At 39.5% G+C, this 14,570-nt stretch overlaps 1 protein-coding gene across 2 annotated transcripts in view; it reads right to left on the bottom strand.

The window, feature by feature from the left end:
* PDZRN4 (PDZ domain containing ring finger 4) overlaps positions 1–14,570 on the bottom strand; it is a 363,814-nt gene that overhangs the window by 95,858 nt on the left and 253,386 nt on the right. The gene's annotated exons all lie outside the window — the stretch shown is intronic.

The following is a 14,570-nucleotide window of genomic DNA, read 5'->3' as shown; positions in this document are numbered from 1 at the left end:
ATAGTATTTCACATTCTAGGCCTGTTTAGAGTTGGTTACAGTAAAATAGAAGGCAAATGATGTTATTAAAGCACAAAGCTAACAATTATAATTTAAAATATAATTAGATGTTGAGACCTTTCTAGTGTGTAATGTTATGCTCCTGTCACAGCACTGGGAAGACTAATTAAAATGAAAAATTAGAAAATAATTTTCCTGGGTCTGAGATTAGTTTCCTCTACCTTTTTTTCCCCCCTTCAATTTTCATTCATGAATTCACAAAAAAATGAAATTACTGAGCACTAGCCATGTGCTAGACAGTTTTAAGCAATGAAGTCCCTCACCTCATGGAGTTTACATTTTAGTAAAGCAAGCAGACAATAAATATAATAAACACTTCATCTATTTGTTAAATGGTATGAAAAGATAATTATTTGTTAGGTGCTGTGGAGGAAATAGAGCAGCAGGAGGCGAATGGGGGAGGGGAGTTTCCTTTCTGTGGTCTGTGTAGGTCTCATTGAGAAGGTGCAGACCTTTGAGCAAAGACTTATTTAAGAGAAATAGGCACAGGAGTCTATCTGGAGAAACTGAAAGGAAAAACAGCCACTGCGAAGGCCCAGAGGTGGAAGCATTCTGTGCATGTGTGGGCAGAAGGACGCAAAAGAGACCGAAGAAGAGTGAGTGAGAAGAGTAGTGATGGCTGAACTCACAGTAACCGGGCATATACTAGCCCACTGTATAGACCGGGCTTTGACTCTTGGTTGTCTTTCCCAGAAAGCTTTTTCTTACTTTGGTTTCTTTTCCCTCTTTTCATTCTCCACTTTCCCATCTTAGTCAACCAGCCCCCTTCCTTTTCAGTCAGCACACCCACACTCTCATAGCTGCTGCCTTTTTGTGCTATTGCCATTTCTCTTGGGATCTCCTAGGACACTGTCCACACAAAGAAGGAGGTCTCAGTGATTGATCTCTGAGTCTGTGTTGGGCATGATGTACTAGATGCAATCTTGTTTAATTCAGTATTGACAATGACTCTTTTAGACTGGACATGTTTCCTGCTCCTGTTTCTTAGATGAGCAAAGAGATAAAGGTTACTTATTTCTCTTTATGCTGTAAAATAAAGATTCACAAGCCAAGGGATCTGAACCTCAGTTGGGTTGATTCTAATTCTAATAGTTTTATCCACCAAGTAACTATGTGGTTTTCTTGTTTTTCTATCCCCAGCTCAATTCAAGAAGTATTTCAAACAGCGGATTTGATGGAAAAGGAGTTAAGTGTATTTTTTAGTGTTAGAAGGGCACCTGGAAGTCGTACTGTCTAGGCTCCCCCTAACATCTGAATCTCTTTTACGTGGTCATCTAGGCTGTATATGAAAACTTTCAGCAGCAAAGTATCACAATGCTTTTAAAATAGCAATACGTTATAACATAGGGCCATGGGCTTCCACTGTTTTGCCTCACGTGAAGCTGGAAACTATTGGCTTTGATTTTCCACATATTAATGTTGAAAAGTTACTGTCACCTGTTAGCATTCTTTCTTCTAAATGCCATTTTGTCCTAGCTTATTTCATTAAGTGTTAAATTTAAAGTCTTTTAGGTATACTTCTGGTTCAACTTTACTAAGTTGTAGTAAAGGCAGATATAGAGACCGTTAAGCTGCCTGGCCTCCAATTCTATTTGAAAAGGAAAACAAACAGTAACTTAGGAAACAGGTGGCAGTAAAAATAGTAACACCACCAGTGAGTCCTGGCATTCTGGGAATTTCCTGGCCTGTCTTTTCCATACCGGAATTAACACACAGGCATAGTCAATATCTAGGATCCAGTCATCTCAGGATAAGGAAGGGGTACAGGCTTCCTGATGCGGCTTGTGCCAAAGATGGGATGATGCAAGTGTCGCCTGCCCAGAAATAGGCTCCTTCCTGCTCCCTCCGGAGCCCTCCTCTGCCATGGTGCCTGAAATTCCTCCCCTTTCCTCATCTTCCAACCCCCGACTCCCATTTAAAAAAAATAACAACACATATTTGTCTGGGAATAGTAATAGATGAACATTCACTGCATTTGACCAGAGATGAGTAGATCAGGCCAACTAGTGTCAATACTAAGATTTTAAGACAACTGGATCCAGAGCAAGTATATTTCTCTAAGAAGAGGTTGGGGGTGGAGAGGGGCAATTTTTTGAGGCTCGAGGTGGATGATTAGGGAGTCAGGCTGGGGAACATGGTAGGGATCAGTCTTAGAGGCCAGAGGGAGGTTGCGGTGTGAAAGAATACTGTCAATACAGTCAGCAGGTAGACTGGTGTGGGAGCACATCTGAGCTACTGCAAGCTTTTTTTTTCTGATGTTGGTCATCCTGTGATGATTTCAGATTAAAATGCCAAGGTGCCCCCAAAGAATATTTGGACCCCAAATTTCACTTTAAGAGTTAAGGAAACAGAGCCTTAAGGGTTAAGTGGGTAGTGCAAAGAGATAGAGCTTGCAGCAAATCTGGGGAATAGAGATCTCTGGTCTTTGGACTCCTTGGCTTGGTCAGGGTTATATTAGGTGAGATGAAAATTGGAAAACTTTTAACAGCTCACATTCATTGAGCACTTACTAGGCACCAAGTGTTAAATACTTCCCTCCTATGCATTCAGCATGTAATCTAAAAAGACTCCTTGTGGTAGAATGATCCTCTGTTGTACCATTTGAATGGGTGAGAAACAAATGCAGCAATTTTCAGTGGCTGATCATAAGTCACACAGAAGAGTCAGGATTTGAACCAAAATTCCTTTTTTTTTTTTTTTTTTTTAGGGCCGCATCAGTGGCATATAGAGATTCCCAGGCTAGGGGTCTAATCAGAGCTACAGCTGCCCACCTACGCCACAGCAACACTAGATCCGAGCCGCATCTACGACTTACACCACAGCTCACAGCAATGCCAGATCCTTAACCCACTGAGAGAGGCCAGGGATCGAACCCACAACCTCATGGTTCCTAGTTGGATTCATTTCTGCTGTGCTACGACAGGAACTCCTGAACCAAAAAAATTTTTTTTTTTTTTTGTCTTTTTGCCATTTCTTGGGCTGCTCCCGCGGCACGTGGAGGTTCCCAGGCTAGGGGTCGAACCGGAGCTGTAGCCACTGGCCTATGCCAGAGCCACAGCAATGCAGGATCTGAGCCGCGTCTGCAACCTACACCACAGTTCATGGCAACGCCAGATCGTCAACCCACTGAGCAAGGGCAGGGATCGAATCCGCAACCTCATGGTTCCTAGTCGGATTCGTTAACCACTGCGCCACGACGGGAACTCCCCAAATTCTTAATTACTGCACTGAAATGAGAAAAAGCACTGATAATGACAATATCAATTTAGCTGGCTGGTTGCAGTAGGAAGACGTCAGTGCATAAATGACCTCTTCAATCCTGAAATTTTGGTTATGGTAGGTTCAGGTTCAAAAATTCACATGGATTTGCTTCGATCTCTTAGGATTGAGTTTTTCCCAAATACATCTTGTCAATCTCACACTATGGTAGAGCAAGAAAACTCAGCTGGTGAGGAATAGCACCCCCTCGATTTTGCTGTAGGGCATCCATAAGTCATCTATATAATACAGATCATTCTTCTCTTTCTTTCACAAATAAGCTGTTGAACTTTTTTGATGGGCCCAACAAGAAGAGCCAGGATCTTTTGCATAAGCTCTCAACATCTATTAGCTACTTAAAAATGTCTTTTTTTTCAGAATGTGATTCAGAATAAAATTTAACAGATTAAAAAGCAAATAATGTATGTGTGTGTGTATATATATATGACTGTGTCACTGCTGGAAGCAGAACTTGACACAACATTGTAAATCAACTGCATTTTTTAACAAAAAAAAATAATTATTTTTAAAAAGCACAAAAATTTAGAAGAAAATGATACAGGATCAAATGACAGGTTAAGAGGGCTTTATTCATATAAATGTAATGTCTATACTACTGGACTCTGAAGAAGCCACAAAGAATTTTTTTCTTTCTTTCTCTTTTCCTTTTAGGGCTGCGCCTGCAGCATATGGAAATTGCCAGGCTAGGGGTCGAATCAGAGCTGTAGCTGCAGGCCTATGCCACAGCAACACCAGATCTGAGCCGTATCTGTGACCTATACCACAGCTTACAGCAATACTGGATCCTTAACCCACTGAGTGTAACCTGGGACTGAATGTACATCTTCAGAGAGACAATCAGTGTTGGTTCCTTAACCCACTGAGCCACAATGAGAACTCCAAGAATTTCTTCTTGACTGGTTGTTCATTTTTTTTTTTTTCTTTTGAGAGTCACATCAGAGCAAAGGTTAGATACTTTAATAAACTGCTTATGAATCTTTGAGAGAGAAAAAAACGACTAGCAGCTAGATGTCATTATTTAGGAATCCTGATGAAAACCATTAATTGTCATTGTGTTGCTCCCATATGAACTCATCTAGTTGATTTTAGTCTGAGTTCTTGCAAGATCTGGGAGGATCATTAAAAGAAGCTTGAGGCTAAGCACAGACGATAGGAGTATTTTAATATTCTTGGTGCTTTTACAAAGGAACAGCATGGCAAACATCAATTGTGCACACTGCTCTGAAACTCTCTGGTTGTGGGGCTGGGGTAATTCCAGCCACCCTCTCCTTTCTCCTCCCCAACTGATTCAACAACACAAAAGATGTTCAGGATACTGCTTTCCAGAAGTCCCAAGGCACCATAAAAATCTAAAGAAATCTCAAAAGATATATATGTTGTTTTTCACTCTTTTTGAGATTCTTTTCTTTGAAGTCTAGTGTAGGCTGATTGAGAGAATGAAAATAAACTGCTATTTTTTGGATAACCTTAAAACAAGGAAATTTAAAAATAAAGAAAAATCATCAACCTTAATTACAAAAGACGCCTACTACCAACTCTTTGACAAAGAGGATAAAACAGGAAGTGTTGAGTATGTTTAAAAGCTCAGCTGAAATACAAGCTGTCTTTTAGATTCTATATACATTGTAGCTTCTGAAAAATCTCACTTCATGACTGCTCCTCAAATGTTACAGAGTTGACCTGGGAACAACTGTGGGGGTTAATCTGCATATAACTGATAGCTGGTCCTTCATATTTGTGGTTCCTCCACATCCATGGGTTCCACCAACCATGGACTGTGTAGTACTGGAGGACTAGCTTTTTGGACCCAAACATTTCTTCTTGAACATTATCTGTGTATACGCAGATCCTCACATTCAAAACTGCATTGTTCAAGGGGCAACTATAGATACATAATATTTAATGTCAGGATGAATTTTATCAAAAAGTTAATTTTTTTCTGTTTATATAAATGGAAATAATTGTATAATTTTGAAAAGTTCTTAAAACTTTTTTTAATAATGATTTTTATTTTTTCCATTAGAGTTGATTGACAGTGTTCTGTCCATTTTCTGCTGTACAGCATGGTGACCCAGTCACACATACATGTAGACATTCTCTTTTCTCACATTATCAGGCTCCATCACAAGTGACCAGACATAGTTCCCAGGGCTATGCAGCAGGATCCCATTGCTTATCCATTCCAAAGGCTACAGTTTGCATCTATTAACCCCCAAATCCCAGTCCCTCCCACTCCCATCCCCTCCCTCTTGGCAACCACAAGTCTGTTCTCCATGTCCATGATTTTCTTTTCTGTTGAAAGGTTCATTTGTGCCCTATATTAGAACTCTCAATTAGAGTTGATCCTTGGCTAAACTTCCCCCATTCCGGGCAGGCAGCTTCACTGTCAGAAGGACAATTTATTTGTGCTGTCGCTTGTTCCCCTGTTACTACATGCTAGGTACACTCCTCTATCCTTTTCTTTTTAGGTTTTTTCTTCTCCACCTATCATCAAAAATTTCTGCTCTGAGACTGAGAGACGTAGTAGAAAACACCTTGGGCTTGCCCTTATAACATGGATTTAAAACTCATCTCTCCTACTTAGTTTTTTTTTTCTTCTTTTCTTCTTTTTTCATTTTAGGGCCACACCTTCAGCACACTGAAGTTCCCAGGTTGGGGTCGCATCGGAGCTACAGCTGCTGGCCACAGCCACGGCCCCTCTGGATCCGAGCCACATCTGAGACCTACACCACAGCTCACAGCGATGCCAGATCCTTAACCCACTGATCGAGGCCAGGGGTTGAACTCACATCCTCATGGATCCTCTTCACGTTTGTTAACCACTGAGCCACGAAGGAAACTCCCTACTTAGTTAATTTTTATAACTCTCTAACCTCTCTGAGCCTCAGTTTCTTCTCTATAAAATGGAAATTACTACCAATCTCATGGAACTGCTATGAGAAATAATTCAACATATATGAAAGCAGGTGATATGGTAGGTACAGTAGATACTTAATGATGGTTATCTGACTCTGAATCTTACCAGTGACAGATACTATTGATTGTCCACCCAGAAGCCATTCCCCCTCTTCCTTCCTATAGAACTCCAGCTCCCATAATGGAGCCTAAATATTTCAGATCTTTCTTTTCCAGCTTCCTTAAAAGCTAAGAGAGAGTCATACAATCACACACTGGCCACAACTATTTCTGGGGAAATCTACTGAAGTGTTTCTGAGAGTTTTCTGCTAGAGAAAAGAGAGAGATGACAAGGAAAAACACCTTATCTGCCTTCCCAACTTAGGTTTGGCCATGTGAGGATGTGATGCTTGGGGCTACAGGGATGATGATGAGAAGATTAAGATAAAGACAGGGAAATTAGCCCAATGCCTAGCCAATACTGACCCACTGATCTAGGCTGGGACGAATTATTCTTGCAATGTTGTGTTGTGATCAAAATGAAGTTTGAACCCCTGTATTTCGTCCACCTTTAGTGAGGCATTTTGTTATCTGCAGCCAAAAAACATTAAAAAAAGCTAAATAGCCCTCTATAGATCTAAAGTATTATTATAATCAATTTGTTCTTCTTAACCTGGTATATGGACCCTTATCATCTACAAACACAGAGTGAGTGGATAATCTAAGTAGGGAAATTGTAATAAATACTAGGGAGGCAGGAGTTCCCGTTGTGGCGCAGTGGTTAACGAATCTGACTAGGAACCATGAGGTTGCGGGTTCGATCCCTGGCTTTGCTCAGTGGGTTAAGGATCTGGCGTTGCCATGAGCTGTGGTGTAGGTTGCAGACTTGGCTCGGATCCTGCATTGCTGTGGTTCTGGTGTAGGCCAGCAGCTACAGCTCCAATTAGACCCCTAGCCTGGGAACCTCCACATGCCATGAGAGCAGCCCTAGAAACAGCAAAAAGACAAAAGACAAAAAAAAAATACTAGGGAGGCAAATAGGTATAAAATATGGTTTCTGTCCTGGAGAGGCCTTTAACTTACTTGGAGAGATAAGGTGTGTACATAAAAAAATTAAATAAAAAAGTGCTTCATATAGTAGTGCAAATGATCAGTGCTATGGGAACTTAAAGAACTATCAGGATTACTAATGGTTTGGAAAAACCTTATGGAAGTCTTGGGCTTGGGCTTGAGCTTGATTTGAGGGAGAGTTTGAAGAGAAGGCTTCAAGTGGAAAATAAAGGAAAAGCCAGGGAAAGACGGGTGGATCAATGGCACAGAGGAGGGGTGTCTTTTGCTATGATAAGACCAACTTACCAGACTTAAGTTTTCATGTAGAGGGACAGGGAGAAGTAGCAAGGAACAGATTGCAATACTTTAAGTGTCAAGTTAATGAGTTAGGTGGGCTTGGTGGTGTAGGCAATATGGTTTTGCGTAAAATAGCATTAAGTTGCTTTGTGCTTGAGAAAGATTATTTTGGTAGTAGTCTATGGGCTAGGTTGGAAGGAAGAGAAACTGAGGGTTAGAGAACCTAGGTGTTGAGGTGAATGTCTAAATATGGTGCATAGAGAGGCGAGGAAATAGAGAGATGATGAGGAGATGCTCCTGTTTTGATGGGTGACATTGACAGGAACTAACAGACCATGGCTTAGCTCACAGGAGAACAACTACCATGGTGGAGACATGAAGTATCACAGGAGGTTGCGGGATAGATATACTTGAGGTTCCTGTGCTAGGGGATGCTCTTTCACCACCACATATGTCTTCATTTGCACTTTCATTTACACAGAGGGGAACAAAGTGGAAATAATTTTGAAAAAATATTTGTTTATTTTCTAAAAAAATACTATCTGTAATTTAAGATTTCATTTTGGTTTTTATATTTTATTTCAGTCTATAAAATAGTATTACTATTTGGTCACATTTTGAAAGCACTTATCTTTTCCATTCTCTGTTGAATTTTTACCAGTTCCCCATTCTACAGAATATCAGCAGTGCCCACCTAGAGCTCTCATTGAAGTTGATCAGAGTGTCTCTTTTTATTTCTTCTCCTTTATCTTGTTCTGTGCTGACTATCTGAAAAGAATATCTTCCAGGGGAAGAGTTAAAAGGTTGTAAAATAGCTACATAAGAGTTTCTATTTGGTCATTGAGTTTGATGTTGGGAAATAGCATGATGTTTCTGTTTGGTTTGGTTTATTACTTTCATTAAAGGTATACTATGCACAGGTACAAACACAGTAGAAACCTTCCCAAACAGCATTTGGAATATGAAATAAAACCTACTACTAACAACTTTATATCCTCATAGCATGTTATGTTCTGATATTCAATCTAGAGTACATCTCCAAAAGATCAAAATCTCAGCAAGATCTCTTACTCCACTGACAATCTATATTCTTAGTAAAAATTGGCATGCATAAAACAAAAGAGTAGGAGTAAATTTTATCCAAGAATTCCAAATCTCAATTCCAATTTAACTTGACTGTCAAAAATATCCCAGCCATCTGGTGACTTAGCAGTGAGCCAATATGTCAGCCACGCATGTCTTGTGAACGGGCTCAAAACTGAAATGGGATTGACAAACTAGCCTCACCTCAGAAGGACACCAAGGCCATTGAGGCAATAAATAGACCAGCTGCTCTCTCAACAGGTGGCTGGTGGCAGGTGTGAAAGAAGAAACTACTGGCATATTCGAAATCATGCCTTGAACATCTAATCACAATAGGTCATTTAGAGAAGAAAAGTTCTGCACCAAGACAGCATGAGCATGAAACATACAGACTTAAATACGCAAAGGAGTTCATGGTCCAAAGAGATGAGCCATTTCGTCTCATGGAAATTACTCATTTGATCTAGTTTTACAAAGTTATGGACCAATGATGTTCACACACATTTAATAGAAAAGTTATTCAGAGTAGATAAACATTCAAGTGGATCAAATGAATAGTTTGAAGGAGAGAAAAAGTATTTTATTTTTAATTTTTTAAATTTTTTATTTATTTTTTTGTCTTTTCTAGTGCCGCTCCTGCAGCATATGGAGGTTCCCAGGCTAGGGGTCGAATCGGAGCTGTAGCTGCCAGCCTACGCCACAGCCACAGCAACGTGGGATCCGAGCCGCATCTACGACTTACACCACAGCTCACAGCAACGCCAGATCCTTAACCCACTGAGCGAGGCCAGGGATCGAACCCGCAACCTCATGGTTCCTAGTCGGATTCGTTAACCACTGAGCCACAATGGGAACTCCTAGAAAAAGTATTTTAAAGGGTGCACATGTTAATTCCCACATGTCTCACGATTTCTCATTTTCTTTCATGTGAAATTGTGTTTGATATCTGGAACAAAGGGATGTGTCTATACCCATGTTTCTATAAAGAAACCTATACAAATAGATGTTGCGGAATTTCTTTTGTCAAGTCTTTCTTCAATCTCACCACTTTTTCAGAGAGGAGGCGCTTCTCTCCGTGTACAGCAGAAACTCATGTATAGGAGGTTCTGGACAGACAATAATGTCAATGATCATGCTTGATTCCCAAGCAACTTAGAGACCTGTGACTTCAACTGAAACTGTTTCTTCCTGCTCACTCTTCAGGGAAAAATCGTGAGCAGCTGGTTAACTGCTCATAAAATAATCCCATGCACATGGGAAGTTAGTCAATCATTCTCTCAGCCATCCCAGAATTCTGAAGGGATGATGGAGCCAAGTAAAACTGGATAGATATATATTATCATAAGGGTGTCATAACTATATCCACTGATCTATTATACGATAAAAAAAATGAAAAAATACTGTCATCTACTTTAGTTTCCTGACAAATCAGCACTGCCCCAGTCTCAAGAGGAAGTCAGTCTTTCCTTCTGCGTATCAATTGAAAACATACACACGCTCACATCAGGATGAAATCACATTCTTATCATTTGCCCTTGTCCTCATTGTATCTCGTTAATATGCCATTGGTAAAAATCATTACTTCTTATCCTGAAATCTTCACGTTAATGGAGGTGTTAAATATTTGGATGGATTTCATAGCAGAAACAAAAACTTTTTTTTTAACAACTACTCGCTTTTATTTTGGGAAGGGGTATAGGGATTACTTTGGCCCTTATTTCTTATTAGAGCATAGTTGATTCACAGTGTTGTGTCAATTTCATCTGTATAGCACAGTAACCCAGTCACTCATACATACAGGTATATATATATACACATATATATGAAAATATTATATGAACATATATGAACATTCATACATATATATGAAATATATATATATATGTGAGCATTCTTTTTATATTATCTTCCATAAGGTTGGAATTCTAAGGAAAAATATTAGTGTTTTTAGTTTCTAATGAGTTGGGAAACAAGGACCAAGAACAAGCAATCTCTTGGTCCTTATTTCTTAACTCACTGGAAACTAACACCACTGGTATTTATTTTCCCTTAGAATTCTGACTTGGAACATCTCTACTAACAGTTAAATCTTGGCACTGGTATGTGTTTCTGAAGCAATATGGTTTTTACAGAAGGTTTATCAAGCTTTAGTGCAGCTCCATCAATTTTTCCCAGGAGAACTCCCTGGATATCATCAACAGTAAGAAATAATGTGTGTGTGTGTGTGTGTGTGTGTGTGTGTGTGTTTCTGATATAAGGGAGAAAACTCGAGATTACACAACATTTTAGATTTTTAGACCCAATCATTACTGGGTCATGATTGTTATTACAGTTGTGTGTATTCCTTCATGTAAGAGGATCTTCATAACGCTATAGAAAACATGAAGGAAAGTTTGTGTCTTATCAGACTCGTTTATGTCTTTCACATAAATTATTAGCAGGTAAGAATGTTTGCAAGTGTATTAACATATCATAATAGGAACAGTCTTTGGACTTCTTTCGTAAATAGTAAAAACCAGCTTCCTAAATAACAGCATAACATAAATAAGCTAGAGTAGTGTTGGGCTCTTTAAAGTAACATACTTAACAGTGTAATATTCAAAGTACCTATGGGATGAAATATGTTAATTTGGGGCATAAAACCAGCAGTCAAGGAAAAAAGACCAGAGCAGCCAGATTTGTCTTCCTATTTGTAATTGTGCATGTTAATTTGTTCATGGATAAGCAAGAGATAAGCATTTTAGTCTCACAATGGAGAATAAAAAGTCACCAAAAAAAGTAACTTTAAAAAAGTCACAAAAGCCAAAGGTTTAAGGAAAAAACTCTCTCTTACTTGGAAAACACAAGAGAAATTCAAAGATAAGCATTTCCCAATCAAAATCATTCTCACAAATAAGATAAAGGCCCCTGTGTGCTTTTCACAATGTCACATTTATCTCTAATATTTTATTTGGTTGTTTTACATGGAGTCAGTATATTTAACAACCAACCATCACTTATATTCATCTTTTACATCGTGCCAATTCTGAACAAGTGGAATAAGCTTATGTTTATGTGGTTCTGCACCGTAGGTATCTTATGCCTATAACCTTTGAAACAATAGTAGTAAACAAAAGGAATTAACATTCAAAATACATGCTGCAATGCCTCCTCAACCAACCAAGTATGGTCCATACGTTGCACCATATTTTTCAGCTTTTCTTAAAAGACATGTGACAACATCTCTTCTAGACAATTTCACCTTCGATACTGCTGAGAATCTGCCCACTAATGACCATAATGAAACATGCTTTGTGTGAGAGCCTGTTCATTTATTTTCATTCCCGTGAGTGCCTTCAGAGACCAGAGTTGCAATCACGGCTACTTACTATTTAATTCCCAGCCAAATTTATGGTCAAATTGAAAAATGGAGGCATGCAGCCTGATGCAGGATGCTTTTGTCTGAAGTGTCCTCCTGGAATCATTATACTTGCATTAATCTTTAATCTGCAATTAAACAATCAGTTCTATGTAAAAGATAGCTGCAAACAGATCTCCTGCATGTGTCCTAGACAATATATCTTAATGGGAGGTGTGGGGGAAGGGTGAGAATAAGGTGCAATTAGAACTAAATTCGTCACGGATCCTGGTTCAGTAGGAGGTTATTTATGGAGCTAAAAGTTCCTCCTGCAAAATGACTTTTATATATTCAGATGTTCACCAAATAAACTCCATGTCTTACAATGTAGGGGGGCTGCAGGATAACAAAATGCAAATGCAAGCGTGAGGAGGAGGGAAAGCAAGTTGGCCTGAGACATGTCTTGGCAGAAATTGCAACCTGCCTTGAACCTTCAGCTTCCCAATTAAGAGGCCTGCTTCCCAGCTTCCACAGAGGCTTAATTGGACAGCCAGGCTGCCAGGCAGGCCTGGGCACCACAACCATTAACAGGTAGTTGAGGACACTAGGTGGTCAGGCTTGTCAATTTTCCTTTTACTATCAGAGCTGTCAACAAGGTGCCACCTTCCTGTAAGGGTGAAACAACCCAATAAGAAGAGCTCTTTGCAACTAAAATAAACAGAGCTCTCCGAGCAGATCAAAGGTTTCGGGGTGTGCATGGGGGGGAGGAGTCTACAGGGGAGGCAGTACAGGGTCTTTCTGCCTGAGGAGAGGACCAAGCGGAGAAGCAAAGCTAAAGTAAAATAGTCATCTGTTTCAGCTTCTCGCGCATGGTCCCCTAATTCAGTTTTTATAATGGATGGTGCTTTCCACCAGTTCATTCTGGGTCTCGTCTAGCAACTTAGAATAAAAAGATTTGAATTTCCTAATTTTAATTTCTAATTGTGATGCTACTCCTGGTTTGCGATGCTGGTTCTTTAGAAATGCATACAAGCTCCAAAAATGAATGGTTTTCATCAATTTTGTAAAGAACAACAGCTATGACAATTTTTTTTTTCTTCTTTTTACAGCTGCACCTCCTGGGCTACGAGTTGAATCAGAGTTGCAGGCCTATACCACAGCCACAGCAACACTGGGTCCAAACCACATCTGTGATCTATGTCACAGAGCTTGTGGCAACTGGATCCTTAACCCACTGAGCAAGGCCCGGGATCGAACACGCATCCTCACAGAGACATCGGGTCCTTAACTCACCGAGCCACAATGGGAACTCCAACAAATTTAAAGTCAACCTTGGAAATACAGACAAATCAGGCATAGAAATTATGTTGAACCAACCCCTGAAAAGACAGACTTCATTTTATAACTACATTTCCACGTAATTTTTCTTTCGCTATTTCCTTCTTCATGTATTAGATTTTTACAATCATAACAGTCATAGAAAAATAACAGACGTATAGGGGATACAGAAAGACTTTCCGAGGGACTTTGGGATCTCAGAAGGCTGTCAACCGTGCCTGGCATTTGGCCCTGCTCTATGCAGGCAGGCATGTGGTGTGTACAGGGGTTGCAGGTGCTAAGGGCGATCCTTGGATGCTTGAAACACCATATCCTCAAGGAGCTGAAATTCACTATGCATGAAAGTATAGCTGAAAATACCAAGTAGCATGTAGAAAACGAATGGTGCAGACAGCATATAGTCCTGGAGGCCAAATGAAGAAAACAGAGGGAGACGAGAGCAAAGAGAATAAGAAGAAAGGGCTTTTTATGTATTCAGTCCAAGACACCAGGTGGGAGCTCAAGGTTTCTAACACATCTCAAACACTATAGGCATAGGAGAAGAGTCATACTTTTCATGATACTACGTATGAAATAAATACCTAAAATCTGAACTGCAAAGACTCTGCCATCAATCTGCTTTTCAGGGTCATTTTAGATTCAGAAGGTCATAGGGTCAAAATGCATTACTGTCTATAAGTAAAAATAAAAGTCTCATTTGGTACACGAATATTCTTACAAGTAGCAAAGCCTCTCCACACCACTTATAGCCTTGCAATTAAGTACTCTAGATAAACATAAGTAAAGACACAAAAGTAAGAGACATGTATTGATTCCAACTGGTAAATCATTAAGAGAATTCTAAAGTAATATTTTGTTAAATAATTTATTTTACTCCACAGAACAACAGGTTGCAAGTTTTAGATGCTATTAGGGAAAGAGAGCTGAGACCGTAATCTCCAGAAAAGAGAAAGCTGACATCTATCTGGTACCCATTTCTCTACAAATTGTTAGAGATGCAAAAACCATAGCTATTATTTTAATCTGAGTAATTCTTATTCATTCAGTCACTACGTTACCAGGTTCAATGCTGGGCACTCAGGATTCAAAGGGATAAGAACCTAGAAATCCCTTTTAAATAGATACAGAAGCAATAGTTTAAATAAATAGTTTAAATAGATACTATCTGCAATAGTTTACAGGATATTTTCGTTTGCATTTTCCAGCCTCGTCACAGTATTTGTCTCAAAAT

Source organism: Phacochoerus africanus, chromosome 7 (genome assembly GCF_016906955.1).
Source record: "Phacochoerus africanus isolate WHEZ1 chromosome 7, ROS_Pafr_v1, whole genome shotgun sequence".
Lineage (NCBI taxonomy): Eukaryota > Metazoa > Chordata > Mammalia > Artiodactyla > Suidae > Phacochoerus > Phacochoerus africanus.
The sequence above is the reverse complement of the archived record's forward strand: the minus strand, read 5'-3'. Positions and strand labels throughout refer to the sequence as shown.